The sequence below is a fragment of the Lepidochelys kempii genome, chromosome 12, assembly GCF_965140265.1.
Source record: "Lepidochelys kempii isolate rLepKem1 chromosome 12, rLepKem1.hap2, whole genome shotgun sequence".
In the NCBI taxonomy this organism is placed as follows: Eukaryota; Metazoa; Chordata; order Testudines; family Cheloniidae; genus Lepidochelys; species Lepidochelys kempii.
The window spans coordinates 17,639,881-17,666,156 of record NC_133267.1 but is presented as its reverse complement, the minus strand read 5'-3'; the positions used below and the strand labels follow the sequence as shown (position 1 = coordinate 17,666,156).

Genomic DNA, 26,276 nt, shown 5'->3' with positions numbered 1-26,276 from the left:
TGAATTTCATCCTATTTATTTCAGACTATTTCTCCACTTTGTCCAGATCATTTTGAATTTTAATCCTATCCTCCAAAGCACTTGCAACCCCTCCCAGCTTGGTATCATCTGCAGACTTTATAAGTGTACTCTCTATGCCATTATCTAAATCATTGATAAAGATATTGAATAGAACCGGACCCTGAACTGATCCCTGTGGGACCCCAATTGTTATGTCCTTTCAGCATGACTGTGACCCACTGATAACTACTTTTTTGGAATGGTTTTCCAACCAGTTTTGCACCCACCTTATAGTAGCTTCATCTAGGTTGTATTGCCCTAGTTTGTTTATGAGATGGTCATGTGAGACAGTATCAAAAGCTTTACTAAAGTCAAGATATGCCATGTCTACTGCTTCCCCATTATCCACAAGGCTTGTTACCCTGTCAAAAAAAGCTACCAGGTTTGTTTGACACGATTTTTTCTTGACAAATCCATGTTGACTGTTACTTATCGTATTTATCTTCTAGATGTTTGCAAATTGATTGCTTAATTATTTGCTCCATTATCTTTCCAGGTACTGAAGTTAAGCTGACTGGTCTGTAATTTCCCAGGGTGTCCTTATTTCCCTTTTTATAGATTGGCATTATATCTGCCCTTTTCCAGTCTTCTGGAATCACTCCTGTCTTCCATGACTTTTCACAGATAATCGCTAATGGCTCAGCTGTCTCCTCAGTCAGCTCCTTGAGTATTCTAGGATGCATTTTGTCAGGCCGTGGTGACTTGAAGACATCTAACTTGTCTAAGTAATTTTTGACTTGTTCTTTCCCTATTTTAGCCTCTGATCTTACCTCATTTTCACTGACATTCACTATGTTAGACATTCAATCACCACTGACCTTCTTGGTGAGAACTGAAACAAAGAAGTCATTAAGCACCTCTGCCATTTCTGCATTTTCTGTGATTATTTCCCCCCACTCATTGAGTAATGGGCCTACCCTGTCCTTGGTCTTTCTCTTGCTTCTAATGTATTTGTAGAATGTTTTCTTGTTACTCTTTATGTCTGTAGCTAGTTCGATCTCGTTTTGTGCCTTGGCCTTTCTAATTTTGTCCCTACATACTTTTGTTTATATTCATCCTTCGTAATTTGACCTAGTTTCCACTTTTTGTAGGCCTCTTTTTTGATTTTTAGATCACTGAAGGTCTCCTGGTTAAGCGAAGGTGGTCTCTTGCCATATTTCCTATCTTTCCTACGCAGTGGAATAGTTTGCTTTTGTGCCATTAATAATGTCTCTTTGAAAAACTGCCGACTGTCTTCAATTGTTTTTTCCCCTTAGACTTGCTTCCCGTGTCATCTTACCTACCAACTCCTTAAGTTTGATAAAGTCTGCCTTCTTGAAATCCATTGTCTTTATTTTGCCCGTTCTCCCTCCTACCACTCCTTAGAATCATGAACACTATCATTTCATAATCACTTTCACCCAAGCTGCCTTCCACTTTCAAATTCTCAACCAGTTCCTCCCTATTTGTCAAAATCAAATCTAGAACAGCCTCTTCCCTACTAGCTTTCTCCACCTTCTGAAATAAAAAATTGTTGGATAATTTGTGCCCTGCTGTGTTGTTTTCCCAACGGATGTCTGTGTCGTTGAAGTCCCACATCACCACCAAGTCCTGTGCTTTGGATGATTTTGTTAATTTTTAAAAAAAAGCCTCATCCACCTCTTCTTCCAGGTTAGGTGGTCTGTAGTACACCCCTACCATGACAGAGAAGTTTGAACTGAGATCTTAACTTCCTATCTCAGGCCCAGAACTGTACTTGAACCAGATTCAGAGTCTGAGCAAATTCTTGTATTATTTTATCATATACTTTATTAACAATGACCATTTGTTGAAAAAGTAAAGAATGCATTACAAAGAATTTCCACAGTAAACTCTCATCATTGAGGGGGCTGTTAGCAAGAGGAGAACTTCCCTGTCTCTGTAGCTGCATCCCATAGGTTTGAGGGAGGGAGCCCTCTATTTATTATTTATTTATTATCTGTCTCCAGTTAGTAGAGGACACCAACCATATCCTTCTCCTGCTCCTGGATTTCCACATGGAGAACCAGAAGGAGCTCGTACCGCTAGGACATTTTAGGAATTATCCAAAAGCAGGAATATATGTGAGATGAATGCCAAGTTATCAATTATTTATATTAGAGCTGGGAAAATACCACAAAACATTTTTGACATACATTTTCTGAAACTGAAAAAATTAACTAGCTTCAACCATGCTACACGCCTGTGTGCTTTCCATGGGCATTCCAGCAACTGAGTTTTGGCTGCACAAATGATCATGGAAAATGAACTTTAGGCTCCCAGCCTGAAATATTTACACCTGAGAGAGATACTTGATGGAGGATGGGCTGTTGCTTGACACAGCATGGAGTGGAGACTCACTTCCAAAATCGCCCTTTAGAGTCTTGACAGAAAAGCTGTTCAACAAGCCAGTCCAGATTTGATGATACCCTTAACAAATACTGCCCTGATCCTGGCGAACACTTACACACGAGCATATAACTTTATGCACGTGGATAGTGTCACTGAGTCCAGTAGGACTACTCACATGCATAAAGTTAAACAGATATGTGAATGTTTGCAGGATCAGGGCCTAAAACACAAATATGTACCCAATTACTTGGTGTGACTGTGCTGAGAGGAAACTAAGATTAAATCTGCACCAATCCAATAAATTTTATGGTTGCCCAATTTTTCTGGGAATGATACATCAGGCATGATGACCCATGTGGCCAAGAAATGAAAAGATTTAGACTTTTCTAACACACTCCAATCCTGATTATCTGCTACCTCTCTCCCTACCCCTCCAATGGCTCTATCAAGTCCTCCTTGGGAGGTTCTGAGGACTTGTATTCAGTGAAGGTCTCCAGATTTTAGAAATAAAAAAAGCTAAAAGCAAAAATAGATTAAAAAGAAAAAAAAAGACTGAGGTAGATTCACAGAGCTGCATGAAGAAGCCTGAATTGTTCAGGTTTCCAATCGTGTCCACACTGAGCTCACTGCTGACCTGTATGCTCATGTGGAGCTGGTTGGTTTGTAGGCAAGGAGATGTTGCCTGCATGGAGCTTATGGCTAGAGCTAGACTGTAGTGACCCTAGTGTATAATATGCTCTGCTTTAGACAGTGATGTTACTTCTTTGATTCCAAGAGCACAAGTTTATATAAATGATTAAACATAAAGTGTAGGTTTAGTAATTAGGACAGTTCTTTTGACTAAGCTGAGTTTGTCCCTTCTGTTTCAAAAGCAGTTGATTTATTACCTCTCCCTGCCCCACAAAAGCTGAATGTTTTTTTTGAAAATCACTGAATTTTTAAAAAGGGGGGAAAAAGCACATTTTCCAGTTATAGACTCAGCAATTGCTGAAGCTGGTGTTAGCTTTTTTTTAATTAATGGAGTCTGCATCTGTTTTTGAGGCATTTTTGAATGTGTGTGCTGGAGTTCCTTAATTAGTTACAAAAAGCTGCAGGTGTGCTGGCAAAGACTATTAGTGAGACTGGGAAGTATTCCAGAAGAGAGTTTTTTAATGTAAATATTTAGCTGTATGATTATGAGTCATTTTAAAGTTTTCAACACTATTTGGTCTATGCACAGTGGTGTTTTAAAATATTCTGGCTTCATTTGAATGGTTGACAAATAAATGATAATGGAGGAATATAACCTTCATTACGAGGGAATTAAACACTATTAAATTACTTGCAAGAATGACAAGTGATGTTCTTGGGTTGTCACTGTAATACAAATCTCTTGGCTTTTAGGAGTAGCTTCCCCAAATTTAGCTGAAATGTTGCACGCAAATGTTACGAACTTAATTACTACACTATAAATGAGTTTAAAATGACTACACCTTGTTGCAGTTTCAGAAAATGTCAGTGAAGGAAATATTCTTGCCGAAGTTGTAATGTGGGAAGTTAAAAACTTTTAAATATTATTGTGCTTATAGTTTATTCAAATCTAGACTTAGCATAGTAAACATTGTTTTTCCACTTGCAGCTCAAATGGGATTTTTTTCTCAAATAGGCTGAGGTCAGGAATTACTTTCCAAACAGGAATTATCCAAGTATCTGGCCCAATAACTGGGCTGCAGTTATTTGTCCAGATACTTGGATGTACTATGTTCACTTAGTGGTGTATTGTTGATGGAATCTGACCTTAGGTCCTCCGTATCCTGCCCTAGGAGGATCATTCCAGTATAGGCAAGCTGACGTGGGGGGGCATGCTCGAAAGAAAGGGGGTTTTGTTCCAGAAGTCTATATGCTACACTCATCTCTGGCCATGAGAAGCAGTTAGGGTCTATGTACTGGCCCAACATGCAGCAACTCCCGGGTCAGAGGAATCCCAAGATGAGCTTGATACTGCTTTTTCATCTACTTACCCTTGATCCGAAGTGTGTGCAGTTCAGCTGGACCACATCATCATTATGTGGAAGTATTGTGTCAACACAACTTATATAATTCTTACGAATTAAATATAGTGTCCAGGAGGGGAAAGAGGGCTGACTGACCCCTACCTCCATGACAGTAGCTAGGGAGGAAGTACATATCTCCAAATAAAAAATATGGTTGAATAGGAGGAGCTGGGATGTTGCTTCAGCTCAGTTTTTAACCAGTTAAAAGATAACTGGACAGCATAGAGGCCACCAAACACGTAATTTGGCTCAGGACAGAACATCATGGAGCTACATCTGGTTCGTTATGGAGTAGGATCCCTCTGAGGAACAGGTGCCTGTTAATACCATCTAGAGATCATGTTTCAGGTCTTTGGAAGGGGCGGGAGGTCAGGTGTGTTGTATTAATTTAGATGGAATATATGGGCTAAAAGTGTTAACATAAACCAGTCATGGTTTAACATTAAACAGGGGTCAACAAGATCTGGGGTTTGATATACAGAAACTTCAGCCTGCTTTGTACTGTAGCAAAGATGGTATTAATTTTTTAACCATGTATTAAAGATGAAGAAAAGAAGGAAAAACAGTTAAAGCATTTGAAATGTAAAGTATTAAATAAGGCCTTCATTTTACCAACATTTTCCTTCCTTCCTTCATTTTCCTTTTGGAAGGAAACCCCCCTGCTGTTTGACAGTATCTTAGGTGGTATTAAAAATTGTAATAATTGTCCTTTTGGGGAAAAGAAGAGAAGTTAGTAGAGATGGGCTGAAAATCTCATTGCGGCTGTTAAAGACTGATCTCACTTCCAAGAGGCAAAACAAGGCAAACACACACACCAAAGAACAGCAAAGGAAGAAAATGCAGCTTCTGTCTCCAGTGTTAACTCTCACTTGCAGCCTTAAGGCTGTTCTGGGCCTGTATTTTTCAGCAGTATCAGCTACCTCGAGATTTGGAAACTTGTACTAGCTGTGATGCTGTAGGAATGAAACATGACCGTTTATATCATTAATATTGACACTGTTTGGCAACAAATCTTGTACAAAGCATGTCATGTAAGATGTCAATGGAAAAGTTATGATTGGCCAAGTATGATTATCCTGGTTATATGCATGTATTATTTTTGTATCTGAAGTTATAAATATTGACTATATACTGGCATCCTACCTATGTGCAGTATTCCTTGTCAACATCCATAGGGTAGTTTATATCCAGTCTAGCCAGCCATTGTGAATTAAATCTCATAATGGGCCAGAGAAGAAATTCATCCCACGCAGTGAGCCTTCCTGTGGATACCATAGCCAGAATATGGGTAATGGCTGTTCCTGTGAATCATCAAAGCATGTAAAGGCATGTGATTTGCTCATGTGACCCTGGACTCCATCTTGTGCCTGTAAGTTTCCACAAACTAAGACAGAGAGCATTCCCTCCACATGGGAGAAGTTATAAAGGAGCCTGGAAGCATCTCTATTTTGCCTCTCCTGCTCTGATTTCTGGACTATGGATTTACACTAAAAGGAGCATTCCAATCAATGGACTGAGAACCTTCCAATCTTTTGGAAGTTACCAGAGACTTTACAGGCCATCAGTCTGTAACATCACTGCTACAAACCTGATCCAAGAACTTTGCAATGATTGTATGGTATATGATTTCATTGACCATTTTAGTGTTCTCCTTTTTTTTTTCTCTCATAAATAAACTGTTAGATATTAGTTACTAAAGGATTGCCAATAGCGTGATTATTGGGTAAGACCTGTGTTAGATATTGACCTGGCTGTGGCTGATTTTTTGGGATTAGAAGGACCCTTTGTTTGATGAAATTGGTTTTAAATAACCACTCATCTTAGTCTAGTTTCTGGGTGATAAAATGAGTGCTGGAATGCCTAAGGAGTCTGCATTTTTCACTTGTTAACCAGTGTGGTAAGGCAGAAGTTTACTTTTGTTACTGACTTGGCATATCTTATGATAGAATAACCGTCAGTTCAGGGGTGAGTATGCCCTATTTCTCAGCATTTTGTCCTGAATCTGATATTCTCAGTTGTGACACACTGAGGCACGGTGACACCAGCATCGGGCTGTTCAGGGCACTGCTTTTAGCTGCCTCTTTCTGGTCACCGGCTTACAGCAGTGTTTCAAAAAATGCAGTCTTGGCTGGCTAAGCCAGACTCTGTCTTGGCTAAGCCAGACAGAAAGAAAAAGGAGAAGGATAGGAAAGAGATGAAATAAAGTGGAGAAATAAAAGGACATGTAGGGCTAGAGAGGGACAAAGTCTCACATGTTAGATGGTATTCAGGACTCAGAGGTGGCAGTGTCATCTGCATCCCTCCCTCTGGCCTGGTCTGGTCAAGACATTTCTCAGGATCAAGATGACAAAGACCCAGGGTCCTAGGAAACAGTGGAGGTAGCAGCCATGATAGTGAAGCTCACTCCAGTAGCAATTTTTTTTCTCCCAAAGTCCCTTTCTTTAAGAACACCAAAGTGTTGCCAACTCCACACAGCAGGAAGTCACCGGACAAACCTTGAAAAGTTGCTAGATGTAGTTGTTCAAGCACTCAAAAGGAGTGAAAAATTCGCTAAACACAAACACACACACACACGACCAGGTGAGTGTAGTCACAAAATCATTCACAAGCAGCTCAACAGTGTTAAAAAAATCCATGCTATGTTCTTCTTACTACATTCTGCTGGACACCAAGTCAATATCATTACGTCTCAATTGAGCATGTCCTGGAAGGAATCCTATTCCAGGGCTTCTTGAGCTGAGATCATTATAATCTGCTGGTGAGGAAAAGAAATTTGTTGAGGATAATGAAATATTTTGCTAAAGCCCGGTGCATTTTGGGTAAAGCAGCACATTAACCAGGGCTTGTTTTTTAACCGAATGTGTTATTTCTCGCTTCTATGTAGTAGGTAGCACATCATGTGATGCAGGGGAAGATGGCTAATGAAGAGGGCAGGGTGCGGGAGGCAGGTTAGTCAGCAAGGAGAGCCGCAAGGATGGAATTTGGGGTGGGATGAGAAAGGGCCCAGTGCCCTAATGGGGTGGAGGGCACTGTGCCTCCATGGAGGAAGCCCTGAATAGGGTTGCCAACTCTGACTGAAGCTATTCCGAGATTTTTTTTTTTCTTTTCTAACATGACATAATGTCATTTTCTGAAAATTTCCTATTAGAATCTACTGGATTGCTTTCAATAGTCACTGGGAGATTGATGCTGATTCCAGGAGACTCCAAGTTAATCCTGGAGGGTTGGCAACCATATTACTACAGGATCAAAGGTGGAGCTAGCTTGATTTTTGGCTCCCCTTTACTCCTTCCCCTGGCTTGACCTGGAAACGGGGAAGGGATCTGGCTAGTGGATTTTTGTTTTTAACTCTACTTTCTTGGCTCCCTGCAAGGCTGAGCTCAGGTCAGATGAATGCCCTCTTCCCTTTCACTAGCCTATCAGCTCAAATCCTGGCTGGCAAGAGCATAGACCATCTCCTCGTTATTCTAGTCACCAAGTAGGCCTAATATCTGACATACCAATTTTGATTTATTGATTTTTTTTTTTAGTCTTTCACTGTTCTTGTTTACTCAGCTTGATTGTAATACAATTCTTGAATTATATCAATACACCTTTTTTGTTCAGTTTTTCTTCCTCCCTTTTGTAACCTTTTCCCAGCAACTTTTGTTAAAGGTTATTGTGACCTTTTATAAACTTTCACTCACTTTTTACAGTTGAGCTCATAATTAGGGTAAATTTGTAGGCCCATTATCACAGCAGGTCTTTTGCATCCTGCTTTCATTGGGTCAAAGTCAAAGATCATTCTTGTAGGGAAGTTGATAGGCATTCCAAGCAGAAGACCATACTACCTTAGAAAGCATTGGGCAACTGATTGAGAGAGAGGGATATTTTTGGTTAGAAAATGGATCTCTTCATTCAACTTGAATTTGATGGTTTTGATCAGTTGGAGATGCTTTATCTGAATGGTGTCCAACTGCTTTTCAGTCTCGACAGTGAGGGGCCATGTTTCAGTCCTCTAGGTCACAATATTGATAAAACATTATATATCCTAGGTTTTGTGTCTCTACTTATCAGGGTGTTTGGTTGGTGAAAGATATTCTCAATGAGGTGCTCCATGACTGACAACACTTTTGCAGTGCGGGCTTAAAGTTCATTCTCGATGCTGCCCATGCTATCAACAACAGAGCTAAGGCAAGAGAAACCACCCTGCGTGTTTGCTGACTAACATGCTAGATCCCTCAGTGTGTTCAAAATCACTGACTGGAAGAATTTTGGTTTTACCCCAATTAATTTTCAGGCCAACATTTGCCATTTAGCTTTCCAGGACTTTAAGTGCCACAACAAGCTCATCCATTGATTCACCAACTAGTTCTATATTATCAGCAAAATCAACATTGGTGAGATTCTTATCACCAAGGCATTTGCCTAAAATTCATTTGCTTAGGATAGTGTTTCTCCAACTGGGGTCTGCAGACCCCTGGGGGTCCATGAGGGTAGTCCAGGGGGTCTGCGGGCTCCTCTGATCAACTCCTCCTCGTCCCTCCCAGTGTCTCCTGCATGCCGGGGAACAGCTGTTCAGCGGTGTGCAGGAGGTGCTGGGAGGGAGAGGGAGGAGCGGGGCTGTGGCGTACTTGGGGGAGGAGGCAGAAAGAGATGGGGTAGAGGTGGGGTGAGGGTGGGCGTTGGGGAAGGGGTAGAGTCATGGCAGGGCCTGGGGATGAACGGGAGTTTGGGGGTCCGCAAATTTCTTTAAATCAAAACGGGGATTCTTGGGTTGCTAAAGTTTGAGAACTGCTGGCTTAGGCTAGGTCTACACTATGAGCGCTACAACAGCAGAGCTACGGTGCTACAGCTATGCCTCTGTTATGCCATACTGTAGATACTTGCCACAGTGATGGAAGGGCCTTTTTTCATCAATGTACATTAACCAATGTAGTTAATCCACCACCCTGAGCAGCAGTAGCTAGGTCGATAGAAGAATTATTCTGTTGATATAGACACACCTACACCAGGGGTGAGGTCATCTTAACTATGGTGCCCAGAGATGTAGACCAGGCCTTAGTGTCTATCAAGTATATAGTCTATGGCAGCATTGAAGAGTTCTGGGGTAGCAAGATATCCTTGTCAAATGCCTCTCAGTTCAGAAGAAGATGGTTCGTTTCCTGTTTACAAGAACTCAGTTTGAGGAGGCATCATGTGGGAGATGGAAAATTCTACAGAGCTTGCAAGGGAGGCCTGTGAGTTTCACAATCAGCCAAAGTGATTCCCTGTCAACAGAGTCAAATGTAGCCGTGGTATCCGTAAATGCAATGTGAGCAGGGCACTTGAATTCTTATGCATTCTTAATAAGCTGGCATGCTGTGAAGATTTGCTCCATCATGGAATGGCTGATTTGTTGTGGTCTTCTCTTGCTTCTTAAGACATCAGCAGCTCAGGTGAGCAAGACAAAAAGCAAAAACTTCTCCTGGATGGATAGAAGAGCAATGCTGCAATCGTCCCAACTATTTTGCTGTCTTATGTTTCCAAAGCAGTAAAATAGTGCCTTTTTTTCCCAGTCAGACAGAACCAACTCTGTTCTCCACATGATAAAAAACATCATCTGCAGTCACAAAACAATAGCTGGTCCAGCACTTTTTAACAGTTCCTCAGGAATGCCACAGATTCCTGCTGCCTTATTTTACATCTCTGTGAATTTTGTTTGTAAATGCGTCAGGATCGTTTTGTGTAGGACAGGTGAATTTGGTGGTGGCCTTAATGCCAGGGTCCAAAGAAACAGCGGGTGTGATAAGCAACTGGCTGAAATGTTCACTCCATTTCTGTATTGGTTAGCTGATCAGAACTGGAGTAGAACACGCCAAGTGAATGATTTCTCATCAGTAAGGTCATTCAAATGTTTATACAAGGAGGTGATGTAGTTTCTGGCAGAAGTTTCCTCAAGTGTGATGGCTTTAGTTTCCATAAAAGCTTTGTGGTCAATGTGTATCACTTTATAATGAGTGCCATTTAGTTTATGGTACATGACCATATCACCTCTTAAACAAGTCATGTGATGCTGTCATGTGATGGTTAGGGTATTAACAGAGATCCAGGATTTCTTGGTTCTTTGTTTAGGACCAATGATGGTCATAGCAGCATTGGTTATTTGGGATCTGAAGTTTGTCCAGGTGGATTCAATATATTATTGCAAGGTCTCAAAGCTGTTTGAGATATTTCAACTGCATAGCAGTTTCAAATGCTATTGATTTGTAGCATAGATAGTTCAAATTTTGTTAACCCAATTATTACTTTGTTTGTGCTTTTTAATCTAAGATGGAAATTTGCAGAGACTAATTTATGTTCAGTGTTACCAAGCTCCGTGGATCAGTAAGTTCTGCAGTTGCTGATGGATAATTTCCAGCGACAAGAGATTATAATGTAATCAATCATCTTCTTTGTTAGAGCTGAGCTGATTGTAGAATTCTGTCCTTCTCTTCATCAGATATTTCATTGGTTGGACCATAGCAAGGAATAATTATCCATCTTCCACGTGTATGCTGGAACTGGAATTTTTTAAGTAGGCAACTTAAAATTGATGCAAATGATATATCAATATGCAGATATAAAGTTTAAAGAGGAGTCTCATTCCTTCCTTTCTCAAATTCCAAGCACTCGACCACATAAGATGGTAGTTATCTGTGAGGAAAGAACAAGCATCTTTAATATAGGTTAAAAGGTGGAAATTCTAATTCTATAGAAAACAACTGCTGATTCAGAAAAGCTTCTGACCAGATTTTACACAATGAAAGATTGACAAGACCTTGATCAAAGGCATGATGGACAAGGACAGAATAAAGGGCAAGATTCTGTAACTCTGACATTGGCCCAGATTTTCTGCTCCTTTACATCTTGTGCTGTTGTTAACACTTGTACTAAATTATCACAAAATAGGTGTAAACACTGCCAAATCAGAACTGTAGCAGTTTGCCCCCACTTTGCCCGGGAGCAAATTACTACACAAGGTTCAAGGGAGCGGAGATTTAGTCTCATTGAGTATTATTAACTCTTATGAGTAGTCTCATTGGATTCAATCGGACTGCTGACATGAGTAAATAAATATTATTCTGCATGAATAAAGGGTTGCAGAATTTGACTGCACGTTTTGGGGCCATGTATAAACATTGATGTAAACGAGCAGTAAGCACTCTCTAAAGGGCCAGGTAAATAGTTCTGTTGTAATTAAATACAGAAATCTCAGTAGTAACAAAGTGAGAAGGAAAAAAGTTACTGAATTAATCATTTCAAGTTTTGAGATAATATATTAACATAAGAAGTATAAAAGAAATAATTACACAATCATGCAGTGTCTTATTCTTGTGAGTAATGTCATTGCTGCCAGTGGGACTGTAGGCATGACTACTGATTACTTTCAGAAGAACGATTTTGTGGGATTTGGCCCTAAATTTGCATTTTATTTCAGCTGCTAAAGGAGAGTGATACCATTCCATTTATATTTTTTAGTTAAGAAACAGGAAGAATTTTTTTAAATTAGTGAAGACAGTTTCTATCGGATGAGTATGCTGTGTTCTAGTATCCCCTTTGTTCTTTCATGTTATGTGTACTTTATTTTAAGAGACAATCCCCTGCATTTCACCTTGTATAGTCATTTACAACTGCACAAAGTAAGTACAAAATGCTTCCATCCTGATTTAGTAGTGGTTTGCACCCACTATGCACAGGTGTATATGATAACACATGGACCAAGGCAGTGGAGAATCAGGCTCATAGGGTTTCAATCAAAGTAGCAGACAGAGGTCTTGATCAAGAGGACCCTACTGAAGTCAATAGACTAGATCCTCAGCTGGTGTAAATCATCATACTTCTACTGACTTCAGTTGAGTTTTGCTAATTTATACCAGCTGAAGATCTGGTTCAAGCTGCACTGGTGTAAAACTGGAACGAATGAAAAGTGAATTAAGCTCTGGATTTTTACATAGAAACCAAGAGGCATTTACACTGACTACGCTATATTTTCCTGCATGCCTTGAAGCAAAAGCCATGCAATTAGATATCAGATGAAGGCTCTTTCTAGGCAGAGACCTTTTGGAAATTGCTCTAACCCTTTAACATTTAGAGAAGCATATTTATAGAACTAGAGTGCCTTGCTATGTATGCTTGTTTTAACAAAAGTAAAAACAGAAGAAAAAATCCCAAGGATGCTATGATCCCATTTCCGTCTCTTCTAGTAGGAATACTAGGAAGACAGTCCACATTAAGGAGTGTGTTTTGGAACTGAAGAATCCCCTGACCAGATTCAAGAAAGAGATAACTTGGAGGTAATTTATTTTATACTGGTTTACTAAAGAGATGACATTTCCACTTCCAATTGTTATTTAATCTGCTCTCCCATACTAATGAATATTAATTCCTAGTGGTTATTTACAATCTATTAAATAGAAAATAATGGAGCATCCTAAAATCTTAGCACAGTTGGATCATTATGAATGTACAGATGCCAGGAACTCAGAAATTATTTCTACAACTATATCTATCTGTTAATATTTGAACACAGTTAAATGTTATTGAGGAATTACATGAAAATGTGGATAATCAGAATTATTTATTCATCCAGTGCCTACTGTTATGATGGTTTTTAACAAATCAACTTATGCTGTGATTTAAAAAAAATATAGCTTACCTTTTTGTATTACTAATAGTAGGCTAGCCCTCAGCTTGTTTAAATCAGCATGGCACCTTTGACTTCAGTGGAGCCACACTCATTTACACTACCTGAGGATCTAGCTGAATGATTATCATCAGATAATCTCAAAGTAGTCAAATGGGCAGAATTTAGCCCATTAAGACCAAATCTTCCAAATTGATCCATGTCGGTGGACATTTACATCTGTAAGATTGGCTTGCTAGGTCATGACCTAATATAGTGAAGCAATATGTCAGAAGTCAGAATATTTCAAGTTAAGACTAGAAATCTAATTTTATCCTATGCTATATATTGGGCCTTTTGAAAAACACAATGTGTGTGACTATGAGAGATAATCAATAACATTATTGATTTTTAGGCTTTTAACATAATATTAACAGAGGTGACATCTTGTAAAATCTCATAAACCGGGCAGGATTGGTCTGGTCAATATTTGAAAAGGAAACCATGAAGGAAACCCCAGTTACTAGAAGAAATGTCATCTACTGAATCATGAAAGCCAGATTTCTAAGCTCCTGGTCCTATATTTGTGTAGACGGTATTGATTTCACCACTGGGGCCTAAGTCAGTATGAAACCCTAGCGTGGTGGGAGGGGATACTGTGCTGTTAGAGGTGACCTCTCCAAGATTACAAGTTCTGAGTGCTTGTGTTCATTAATGATCTTCTGGCCTTTTTCACAGGAGTAAGGGAGTTCTCCATTAGAGAAAGTGTCTTGCCAAATTCAGGCTTGCTTTTATTTAATCCATTTATAGGACACCTGATGCATGCTTCTACATGTTGTACTTGGGCAATTACATTCGGCTTGTCAGCATCTAAATTCCTCTCGCAGCATCAACAGGTTATGGTATTGTTCTTCAGACTTTCTCCTGCTTTAAGATGTGTGGTGGTTCTGTGCACCATTAAATAACTGATGCATTCAATTCCAGAGGCAGCAGCTGCTACTCAACCCCTTTTGTTGTATGCCGTTTACTCCCTCTGCCCCATGTAGTTGGCCAGTGTATGAGGTTGTGGGAGAGCTTGACCTCTCCCTGCACTTTTGGAGGAACTATGCCCCCACAGGGGAGCTGAAACGGTGCAATCCTTGTGTTTTTCAGAGTACAAGTGCTGCAACTGGCCTTATGCTGCATAAGTATATGGGGAAGACTCTTTATGTCCTCCCTTCCCACTGCATAAGGGGCCATATAAGGTCCAGAAAGAATCTGGCCCTACAGTTGTGAAGTCTGGTATGTGCTTCAGGATCCTTTGGGTTGAAAAGCTAGAGATACGAGATAGTAGTGAAATATATATATTTTTTTAAAATACCACCAGAACAAGTGAAGCTTTAAAGCTTTATATTAAACAGTTCATGCTACCTAAACAGTATCTGGCCTGATTTTACTGATGGTGTATTTATTGTGTTTTCATTTTGTTTTTGCTGTCCCATAAACACTTTTAGGCTGTGGTCTCTTTGTGCCACATCCCTTTGTAACTCCTTCGAGCGGGGAAGGGGGCAGCAACTTTCAGATTTTTCCAAAATGTCCTTTCTAATCGTTATTCCAACCTCTGTTTCAACAGTGCTAAGTCACTAAGACAAACATCCTGATTCTTCTTTCATTTAGCATGTGTAAATCAGGAGTTATCTCTAGTGATGTCAATGGAGCTACCCTGCTATAAAACTGGTATAGGTGAGAAGAGAATCAGGCTCTAGCTTGACAATATTTCATTTTCTCTTTTTTCGGAAGAGTATTTCAAACAATAACCCTTCTTCCTTACCTGCCCATCAAGAAACTCATTACAACAGTAGCTGTGATCCGAGACCTAAATAACAGAGCTGGGAATTGAACTGTGGTCGTCCAGAACTCAAAGACATTAGATGCTCTCTGTTATTTATTAGTGAATTGTATCACCTTGGTAACTACCGATAGACAAATCAATCCTGTCATTTGTACTATTTGAAAAACATAATTACCAGATAAAGACTGATTTAATACTCGATGTATTAAATTTTAAATGAAAAATTACTTGCTAAATTGCATGGTTTCTTTGTCCAAACTCTTCTGAGAAATATAAAGGTTTCACATTCACTCTAGCTGTATACATTTCAGGTAATTTCCTCTGCAAGATACTGTTCCTCATGTATTTTAATTAAAACGAGGAAAAGAAATGTATCATCTTTGCTATATCTCATGCTAATGAATACTAGTTTGAAAATACATGTTTATTGATTTTTACATGATGATTTCCTTAGATCTAAAAGATGCTATTTATCCAAGAACATTTCTAAAAACAGTAGGGGGCATCATTTCACTTTTGTAATTCTTCTGAGACATTATCCCAGAGCATTGTGTGTGCAAACTGAATTTTCTTTTTTGTTTATGGCATTAATCCTGAGGTTAAGGTTGGCCTGTGGTGAGCAATAATAAGTTTAACCTTTGACTTCATACAATAAGATGTAATTTATCATTTCTAGACTCTTTTGTAAGTCCCATTACCCTCACTTCTGTTTAAGATAAATTGAGATAAGTGAACACTTGATATCAGTGATCTGCACATGCAAAACATAAAGAAAATAAGTAAATTAGATTCTTAGTTCTTTATTCTCTGAATGTATATTAAAAATCTAACACATACGCTTAAAGAACTCTTAAACTGTAAGTCAGCTTTTGTACTGTGCAAAGCATTCTGTCCTTTAAATAGATTTCAAGCAAATAAATATAACCCCTTCTGGCATTTCAATATTTGGAAAAGTTTTCATTAAAAAAAGATAATCCTAATATCTTCAAGGAAATAGAAGCACATTATAGCACGGGAAGTAGCCATGCATTTGTAATAATTTACTTGCTGTGTAACTTATGAGTGGAAAAGTGTTTTTTCAAATTAATGTTTAAAGACAGACTCAACAATTTATACAAATTTAAAGACAATTGTTCAATTGACTTTAAATGTATTATTGTAACTGTGGTTATTCATTTGTAAAGTATCTGTGTACTGTCTTTATGCATCATCTCCTTGGGTTTTTTTCTTGCAGCTTGTTAAATATAATTTCTTTGACAGCTGTAAATTTTTCTGCACTTCCCTGTTTGACTATAGTTTCACTGTGGATTTAAAGGACAAATTTGGTTATAACCTATCTATACTATAGCCTGGCCACTGGTAGTAGAGCCAAGTAATATCCCTTTCTGATTGGATTTCCCTTAAACCCAGAATGCCCTCATTCAACCCCAGAACCTAGTATCTCCTGCTGAAAGGAATTGTCATCTCATTTTACTGAAAAGATCTCTTGCATCTGGGATGACTTCATGGGACACCATGAAAAAGAAGTTGAGCACAGAACTGAAAACACAGTAGCCTCCTTCCAAGAATATGGCCCATTTGCACAAGAAGCAGCCACGGAAGTACTAACAGCATTTAGAGTGATCACATGTGACTCTGACCCCCACCCTTCCTGACTAGTAAAAGAGTAGAGAATAGCTGAGATACTGTCAACAGTATTCTAAAGAATGATTCCTACCTGCTACTCTAAGCATGCAGTTATCCAACCAGTACTAAAGAGTCTTTCACTTGATGCTGGTGGTGATCTAAGAAGTGGCTTAGGTGCCTGACTTATTAGTTACTGTCCAATGTCTAACCTTCCTGTTTTAAGCAAGCAGAATACAATATCCAATATCAGCGGTTGGCTACCAGTATCCTACGTCCTTCTCAGTCAGATTTCAGGCTGAGGAATAGTATTGAGACAATACTTGTTCTGGTGGATGACCTCATCCTGGTTATACACAGCATCCCAGTTTCAGGATAACTGTATCTGTATCTCCCCTTCTGTAGTCCACTTCAGGAGTTCCCAGTCAGGTCTCAGGTCTCCTGCGGACACCTGTCTCTTGGCAGGGAACCTTGTCTTCCGACTGGGGAATTTTTAAGGCTGCACAGTTCTTTGCCTTACACTGTGATTAACTGGCGCAGAGAAAGAGAGAGAGATAATGACTGTGTATGTTGGTGGTTCAGACATCCACCAGGGAGGTGGGAGATCCAGGGACTTGTCCCCCTGCTCTAATGACTCTTTGATTATTTATACACAGAGGAATTGCTTCAGTAGAAGAGACTGGGAGCCCCACATCGGACTATCCCATAGCTCGTGCTTAGACCACAGCTCTGAGAGGTAGGAGATCCCTCCCTGTTCAAAGCCTTTCTCTCCAGGATGCAGAGGGGGCAATTGAAGATGGCTCTCCCACATCCCAGCTGGCTGCTCTAACCAGGCTAAAAGTTTTATAAAGTAGTGCGATGGGGTATATAAAACTCCCACTGACATGGAAGCGGGGCGGGGGTTGGGGGCATTAAGGAGCTGCTTTGGGGTTGAAAGACCCCACCCACCACCCCTCCCAATCATGCCAGGAGTGGAGAAGGAGTTAAAAAGAGGGAACTCCATCATACCATCCTTTCCATAAATTTATCAGACTCGGTCTTGAAACCAAATAGGTTTTTTGCCTCCACTGCTTCCCTTGGAAGGCTGTTCCAGAACTTCACTCCTCTGACCATTAGAAACCTTCATCTCATTTCAAGCCTAAACTTGCCGATGGCCAGTTTATATCCATTTGTTTTTGTGCCAACATTGGTGCTTAACTTAAATAACTCCTCTGCTACCCTGGTATTTATCCATCTGATATATTTTTATAGAGAGCAATTACATCTCCCCTCAGCCTTATTTTTGTTAGGGTAAACAAGCCTAGCTCCTTGAATCAGCTCTGGTAAGGTAGGTTTTCCATTCCTGTGATCATCCTAGTAGCCCTTCTCTGCATTTACTCCAGTTTGAATTCTTAAACATCGGAGATCAGAATTGCACACAGTATTCCAGTTGCGGTCTCACCAGTGCATTGTATAATGTTAATAATACTTCCCTACCTCTAGTGGAAATACCTTGCCTGATGCATCCAAGGATTACATTAATGGTTCATAGTCATCCTCTGATCAACTAATACACCCAGGTCTTTCTCCTCCTTTGTTGCTTCCAACTGGTCTGTCCCCAGTTTATAGCAAATATTCCTGTTGTTTTTCCCTACATGCATGACTTTGCACTATTAAATTTTATCTCATTTCTATTACTCCAGTTTTCAAGATCATCCAGAACTTCTTGTATGATGATCCTGTCCTCCACTATATTGGCAATACCTCCCAATTTTGTGTCATGCAAATTTTATTTGTGCACACTTACTTTTTGTGCAAGGCCATTCATGAAAATATTAAATATGGTTGGTCTGAAGACCGATCCCTGAGGTACTCTACTAGTAACTTTCCTCCAGCCTGACAGGTCACCTTTCATTGTATTCTCCCCTTTAACCAGGTCCTTATCTACCTTTCAATTCTTGTATTAATCCCCATTGTGACAGGGTTGGGCCAGATGGCTACAGGAGAGTAATAGAAGGCAGATATATAAGCCCCAGGCTAAGCAGGTCCCTTTTCCCTGGGTAAGGTAACAGGGAAGGTTCCAGAACAATCAGGAACCTTCTGGAGACAATTAAGACAGGCTGATTAGAACACCTGCAGCCAATCAAGAAGCTGCTAGAATCAATTAAGACAGGCTAGTCAGGGCACCTGGGTTTTAAAAAGGAGCTCACTTCAGTTTATGGTGTGCGTGTGAGGAGCTGGGAGCAAGAGGCACTAGGAGCTGAGAGTAAGAACGTGGACTGTTGGAGGACTGAGGTGTACAAGCATTATCAGACACCAGGAGGAAGGTCCTGTGGTGAGGATAAAGAAGGTGTTGGGAGGAGGCCATGGGGAAGTAGCCCAGGGAGTTGTAGCTGTCACACAGCTGTTCCAGGAGGCACTCTAGACAGCTGCATACCACAGGGCCCTGGGCTAGAACCCGGAGTAGAGGGCAGGCCTGGGTTCCCCCCAAATCCGACCAACTCCTGGTCAGACACAGGAGTCGTCGACTTGGACTGTGAATTCAGAAAAACGGCCAAGCTGAGGGCTGCCGTGAATCTCCAAGGTGAGCAAACCCGCCAAAAAGCGTAAGACCCACCAAGGTAGAGCAGGAACTTTGTCACACCATCTTCTCCTATTTAACTATTCATTTCCCATATGGAGTTTTATTGAAATCCATGTAGGTTAGATCTGTTGTCTAAAAAAATCAGTTATCTTCTAAAAGAAAGAGATAAGGTTGGTCTGGCGTGATCTATCTTTTGTACAACCATGTTATATTTTATCCCAGTTTCTGTTTACCTCTATATCTTTAACTAATTTCTCTTTCAAAATTTATTCTAAGACTTTGCATGCAACTGAGGTCAAACTAATGGGCTTGTAGTTTCCTGGATCACTTTTTTTCCTTTCTTAAAATAGGTACTATATAAGTAATTCTCAAGTTATAGGGTACGACCCCTAAATTTATGGATTTATTAAAAATCCTTGCTACTGGGCTTGCAATTTCACGTCGCAGTTACTATAATATTTTTGGATGGAATTATGTGGGCCCCCTTACTTGGTCCTGTTAAGCTGTTTGAATTTGACTTCCATCTCGAATGTGGTAATTTGTACTTCCTTATCCTCATTTCCGTTAGCCACCCCTAAGCTCCTTATTACCCTAAAAACTCAGGCAAAGCATTCATTTAGGTGTTGGGCCATGCCTAGTTTATCTTTAATTTCAACCCCATCCTCAGTGTTTAATAGTCCAACTTCTTCTTCCCTTGTTTTCTTTTTATTTCAATGGCTAAAGAATTTCCAGATTCCTGGTTGTGGATTGCTATCCGAGATAGGCATGTCCCTGCAGCCTGGATTTAGGTGCCTATCTCTGTGAGGGTCAGGGCTTAGGACTTGCCTTTCTCATTGGCATCTCCCATTGGCTAGTTTAGGCAGCTATCTGTCTAGCATGTTTACTTTTGTGGATCACAGTCTTAGGCACCTATCTCTCCCCATTGTGTAGGAGCCTAGACATCTAAATCAGGCTTTGTGGATCACAATGTTGTTCCTATGATTTTCTAGATTACGAAAAGGTAGGTGTTGCAACATTGAGCATTGCAACAGCTAAGTTCCTTTGTGGATCTGGGCGTTGGCCCATTCATAGGCCTTCAGAATGCAAATTTAAACAGGAAGTGTGTGTGTAATTCTGTTCACATTAAGACTATGTCTACCCTGCAAGCTAGGGGTGTGAATTCTCTGCACATGTACATATACTCGTGCTAGCTCAATAAATAGAAGTGTAGTCATGATAGTATGGGTAGTCGCTCAGCTTTGCCTCCGCTGCCAGGCCAAGTATGAACCCACCTGAAAGTGATGGGTATTTACTTGGCATGGTTCAGCCGTGCCTCCGCTGCAGCTACCCATGTTAGCAAGGCCACACTACCGTTTATACTCATGCTAACTTGATGAGAGTTAGCGCAAGTATGTGTACACAAGCAGGGGAATGACATCCCTTGCTCATTGCATAGACATGAAGATTGATGTATGGGGCTCAAGCAAGTGGTTGTTACAGACACAGGTACCCAATCTTTGTTAGCACTACAGGCAACTTTGGCAGCTTGCTGGTAGTCTCAGCCCTACAATATATTTCCTTGTAATATTATTTGGGAACAGCTAACTAACTAAATGCCTGTATCCACAATAGTGACTTGCACTAGGGTCTTTCTTGGTAGAATAGAAGTTGGATGGTGGCTAAGTTTGTCCAAAACAAAAAAACATGTGATTGATCAGCTTTGCCTTGCTGGAGGGCTGTAGGCAAAGCGAAGATATGGGCACAATATTAGGATTCCAAGGGCACCATTTGGCCCTCTTGCCACACATTAGTCAATGCTAGTCCATAGGGATGATAGTAAGTGTGCTTGTAAGTGAAATTTTATGCTCCTGCTGAAGTCTACATGTAGCTATAATTTGGAGTTTTCTTTAGGTTTTTAATTTTTTGGTAATGAAGGAGTAATTGCAAGAGTTGAGGATATAATCATTTAGGCAATTTTCATATTCCACAGATGTGCTGAGCAGAATGTGTTTACATGTGAGTTGAGAAGGAGCAAATTATCCTATTGATCCTTATGGGAAAGGAAAGAAGAAAGGAAGTGCTCTTTTTTTAAAAAGTCGCATATGTTCAAGAAAAAAACTTTAATTTTTTTAATAGATCACAAGATAACAGAAGGGCTGTTGAGAAATGAAGACCGTATTGGTTGGTGGTGGACAAAGGAAGAGAGATTGCGCTAAACCATCTTTCATACCTCAACGTACTATAGGTTCTCTGTGTGGATCTGCTACTAGAGGAGGACATGATATATTTTACAAGAACATTTGTATAAGTGCCTGCAACTGTCCTAAAAAAGCTTAGAACCTCTCAGGATGTGTCCCATCGTCAGTCAGCAGCCTTTTTTACTTTCTATAGCTCTCATTTCAGAGGTATTAATATTGTACATTTGTGAAAATAATGTGGGACCAAATCCTGGGACCTTTGCATAAGGCAAAGATGGTTTAGCCTGAAATGTCTGACTTGGACAGTCCCAATTTAATGAAAACTCAACTGCCCTGACCTAAAGGATCAAGAGGATACTGAAATGCATTATATAATATTTTAGCAGCTTAAAGGAAAATGTCCGAGTGGACCCACCAGAAATATTGATAATATGGCGGCCACTCCTTCCCCCTCACTGGATCTTCCCCATCTCTCACTTATTGCCAGTTATATTGGCATGAGGAGGGAAGGAATTTGGAAGAGAAGTGTCCATTCAAGGATAAAAGGGGTGCATGTGGCTTTTTGGCTTCCACTGCTTCCATTCCTACATATCCTAGGAAAATGCTTTAATTCATAGTGGTTTGCCACTTTTGTAATGCTGGTTTAGTAACAGGTTAAAAAGCTGTGGTTCAGTGGCTTAAAAATAAAGTTGCTAAAAGTGTGCAGGTTATCAATATATTAATTGGAGAGCAGATAATGTAAATAGGTACACAAGTTCTATGTGTTTTCTGTGTACAAACTGGATGATAGTGACAAGAAGGAAAAGTACAAATGCTGAACGCTGGTAAAAAATAAAAGTTTTTGTTCTTCTGTCAGTTATACTTACATTCCAGCCCCTTTGCTTGGGCTGATGTCAAGGGTTTGCTAGCCTCTCTTGGATGTATACTGGAGCATGGGATATAACAAGATCAATCCTCGATCTTTAAAACAACAGAGTTCTATACTGTAAGTGGCAGATATTATCTAAAATATCATCCTGGATCCCCTTGGACTTTCTCCTCCTCTCTTCAAACTACTCCATTCAAATGCTTGCTTTTCCATCAGTCTTAAAAATGTTTAGCGTTTGTAATGAGCAAATTTTGTGGGTGGTATTTGAAGTCCATTTGGGATAAGGCCGTGTATCAAAGTTACAGGCAAAACAGGTTTGAGATTTTAAAAATAAGACCTTTTAAAATATGCAAACCATTTAAAGTCATATGACTTTAAAGTCATTTAAAATATGACACTGGCCTATGGGATGCATGCACACATCCTAGTGCTCCTATTATGTCCTTTGTGCCTATAGGACAGCTGCAGTAGCCGGGCACATAGCTAGTAGTGAGCATCTGACCTACAGGAAGTCAGATACAAGTCATCCTGTCTCCTTGGGAGGGGTAACAGACATGAGCATCACAAGATCAGAGAAGTTCATACGGCTTTCTCCACAATAGCTAAGAAAGGCTCCTAAAAGGGGAAAGGTGTGTCCTCTCCCTGCTGAGCTGATGGAAGCTGGGACAGCTTTGGATGGCTCCAACTCAGCTTTGTGAGTTTATTTCCTCTTGTTTTGGAACTCTTGTTTGAAAATAAAGCCAGCCCTGAAAAAAGGGGTTTGGACTGAATGGAGTTAGGAGCTACATTCTATCTTCCCTGACTGCTTAGTGTACTCCCTAGCTTATACCAAGCATTTGCAGCTCAGGGAAATTATTTGTCTTTAAATATCATGAGTTATGGTGGAGAAGAGACAAAGTTATGGTTCAAAGGGGAAAAGAAGAACTTTGATGGGTAAAGCTGCCTAAAAGGCTTGCAGCAGGAGCTGACCCGTCACACTTATTCATTCTAGGGTTGTCTCTGTGCTGGGAATTAGCCCTTATTACAGGTGAACCAGTGGTGTAGTTGAACTGGTGCAGTTCCTAAGGCAAAGCTGGTGCTGCATTGGTGGAATGTATCCTGATTTCAAGATAGAATTTATCTTGATTTGAAACAGGGTAAAATGTATTGGTGCAAATGGTAGTTCTGCATGTCCGCTAGGGTTTTGCACTGGAGTAGCTGTCCACCAATGGCTGTAACTGAAGCAAACATCCTGCTTAGGGAGCATAAGGGCTAAAGAAAAGCAGTTAAGTAAGTGAAAAACTAGCTATCGTGCAAATGAAGCTGAAATACTGAGAACTATTTTCAGACTGGCATGTGAGACTGCTGTTCTCATTTTGGTTATTTATTTTCCCCCTCTAAAAGCCTTCATTGGTTTGGCCAGCAGCCAAGGGAGGAATTGCACTCTGACAGTTCTGCCTTTTTATTATCCTATCAACTACTCTTAACCGCACAATTAAAGCAGCTTCTTTTCCACTAACATGCTCTTTCCCTGGTATCTTCCATCAAGAAATTTCTCTGAGCTTAAATACTTGAATTACTGCTTCAGAAGGACAGTTGAACATTTTTGGTTATGCTGAGATCACTTCAGGTTATTTTTCCTAATAGGTTGTTATGACTTAAAGAGTTCCACAGACTCTGATACAGTAGCATCCAAATGAAGTTTCTACGTCCACATCCAGAGTCTGGCAGCGGGTTTCAGTGCGTTGTCTTCACCTCCCCATGCACGCTTTTGTTTTTTTTTTTAAAGCATAAAAAATTTTCTGGGTATTTCCAAGATGCGCAGCACACTTCATTTTCAGCTGTCAGTATAGCTGACAGCTTATTGTGGTATCATGAATAAATTTTTCAAGGTCTCACACCTAAAACAAAATCAGCTTTTGCTTGCTTTTTTTTAAAGCTGACATTTTAAGTTTATATTAAACATAATATCACCTTGATACACACTGCATGAAAACGTAGACTACTGGGAATGAATTATTAATGCAACGTTTTTACTCTCTCAGGTGTTCTGAAGTTACCGTACAGGCTACAAAGGGATGTGTTTGAGAGAGAATTGGTGGCTTATTAGACATATAATAGGCTACAGTACCTGCCATTGTCATAGCTCAGCAGCTTTTCTCCTTAAGGCAAAGTTCTCTATTGCCAGATCCTGTGTAGAGACAATGGTGCAAGTAGAAATCATTTCTTGCCGGTACTGCACTAATGGGAGGGACGCAAGGGGGGCCATGTGACTTCGCCACATGACCCTCCATGTGACTCCTACACGACCCATCCCCTCTGACACCCCTCTTTGTATATACAAACATCAACATGCTTAACTACTCACTTTCCCCCCACATATGTAGTATTCAGTCTGTTTATATGGAATATCAGAGTTGGTTGAGGAGCCATTTCAGCATATGTATGACTTATTAAAAGACAAATTTTAAGTAGAACTGTATCCTAAACTGCTTTATGGTATTGTACTCAAACATTGCATTTCAATGGGGGATCCAACTTCCTTTATAGGAACAGACTCCTGAAACTTTTACCAGTCCACAAAAGTGGTCCATAGTCATGCAAACAATCCCATTTGTATTCAGTGGGATTGGTCAAACGATTAAGGGTTTACAGGATTAGGTTCCAAGTTTGTAAATTGTTCTGGATGAAACTGACAATGCCCGAGCTGTCAGATCAGAAGCAGCTTCATTTGAATAAAGGTGGGCAAATGTATGATAAATCTTAGCTCCATTGCTAAAATGAGGAACATATTTTCAGCAAAGTTTGTGGCAGATTCTTTAGGCAGCTGGTTTAAGGCTGTCGATGTCCGGCATTATAATCTTCACTTATAGTTCTCTCACCCACAAAACTGGAAAATGAGGCATTTGTTTTCTTTGTTTTGCTGCTCCAGTTCCAGTTAACAAAATGCACGTAAGACGAGTTTGGCTGCAAAGAAGAATTTTGTGTACACTGGGGACAACATCTGATTCCTGTAAGGCTGCAGAAATGACATCAGAATCCAAACATACTCTGGTCAGTGCAAGCAGAGACATTCCTCAAATGATTTGGACTTGATGTGATGCAGTATGGATGTCATGGATAATTCAGACCAATGGGGAGAAACAGAATCAAAAACACTGTTTAAGCACCTTCCATCCCCCCACCCCACCCCTCCCCTTTTGAGGACTCCTGACCAACGTAACAGCATAATACATATGCTGCTTTGTTTAAATTTGTTAGCATATGTATTGTGCTGTTAAAGCCCTTTAAAGAAGGAATGCCCTCCCTAGCCACGTTCTGCTCCTTTAAGGAGCAGAGCGCAGCCCCATCCCCCGCCCCCCCTCTGGAGGGGGGAGGGGGCTAGCCCCAAATCTTTCTGGTACCCCGTACCTGCTAAAAATCTCTTGCTGGTACTGCGTACTGGCGGGTACCACCCTACTTGCACTCCTGCATAGAGACCTCTAATCATGTTGTGCAGGGCAACAGTAGTGCTATGGTATGTGTGTTTGTTTATTTTAGGTCTCTTCTTGGTAATTCTAGTATGACTGCATATCCAAGGTTCTTTATAGTTTAAAGATAGTCAGTACTCATAGAATCTAATTAGCCACTGAGTTCAGTATAGTTTTCTTAATGGTGATATTTAAAGTATGTCAAAGTTTAATCTTGTTCTAATGATATCTGAGCAGCTGTCAGTCTCCATGCATCTCTGTGAGATTCTTTGAAACATTCAGGCTGCTCATAACTAACCAGAGGAATGAACTGTAAATGTTCAGTGAATGTGCTGGTACGTGCCTTAGAAATAGCATTGATGGATAGGTAGCAATCACTTATAAATAAAGGTTGCAGGGTTTGGCTCCTATTCTTGTGGTTTGGTTATACTGGTTTAAAATTTTAGCTCATTGTATCTTTCTAAATAAGTTCCTGAAGAGCATCATGGCTAATATTGTAGCATTAGGACTCCCATTGATTGTAGTGGGCTTTGAATGAGGCTGTAGGTGTTTGGTCACTTAGCAAATGGCCCAACTTGATGATCACTTTAGATAAGCTTCAGAGTAACAGCCGTGTTAGTCTGTATTCGCAAAAAGAAAAGGAGGACTTGTGGCACCTTAGAGACTAACCAATTTATTAGAGCATAAGCTTTCGTGAGCT

At 40.2% G+C, this 26,276-nt stretch overlaps 1 long non-coding RNA gene across 1 annotated transcript in view; it reads left to right on the top strand.

The window, feature by feature from the left end:
• The window catches only part of LOC140896240 (uncharacterized), a 29,410-nt gene extending 4,247 nt beyond the window's left edge, over positions 1-25,163 (top strand). The window contains exons 2-4 of the long non-coding RNA XR_012154480.1: positions 12,647-12,736; positions 17,176-17,255; positions 25,039-25,163. This is a non-coding gene — a long non-coding RNA (uncharacterized lncRNA). The remainder of the gene's footprint in view (positions 1-12,646; positions 12,737-17,175; positions 17,256-25,038) is intronic.
• The last annotated feature ends 1,113 nt before the right edge of the window (positions 25,164-26,276 follow it).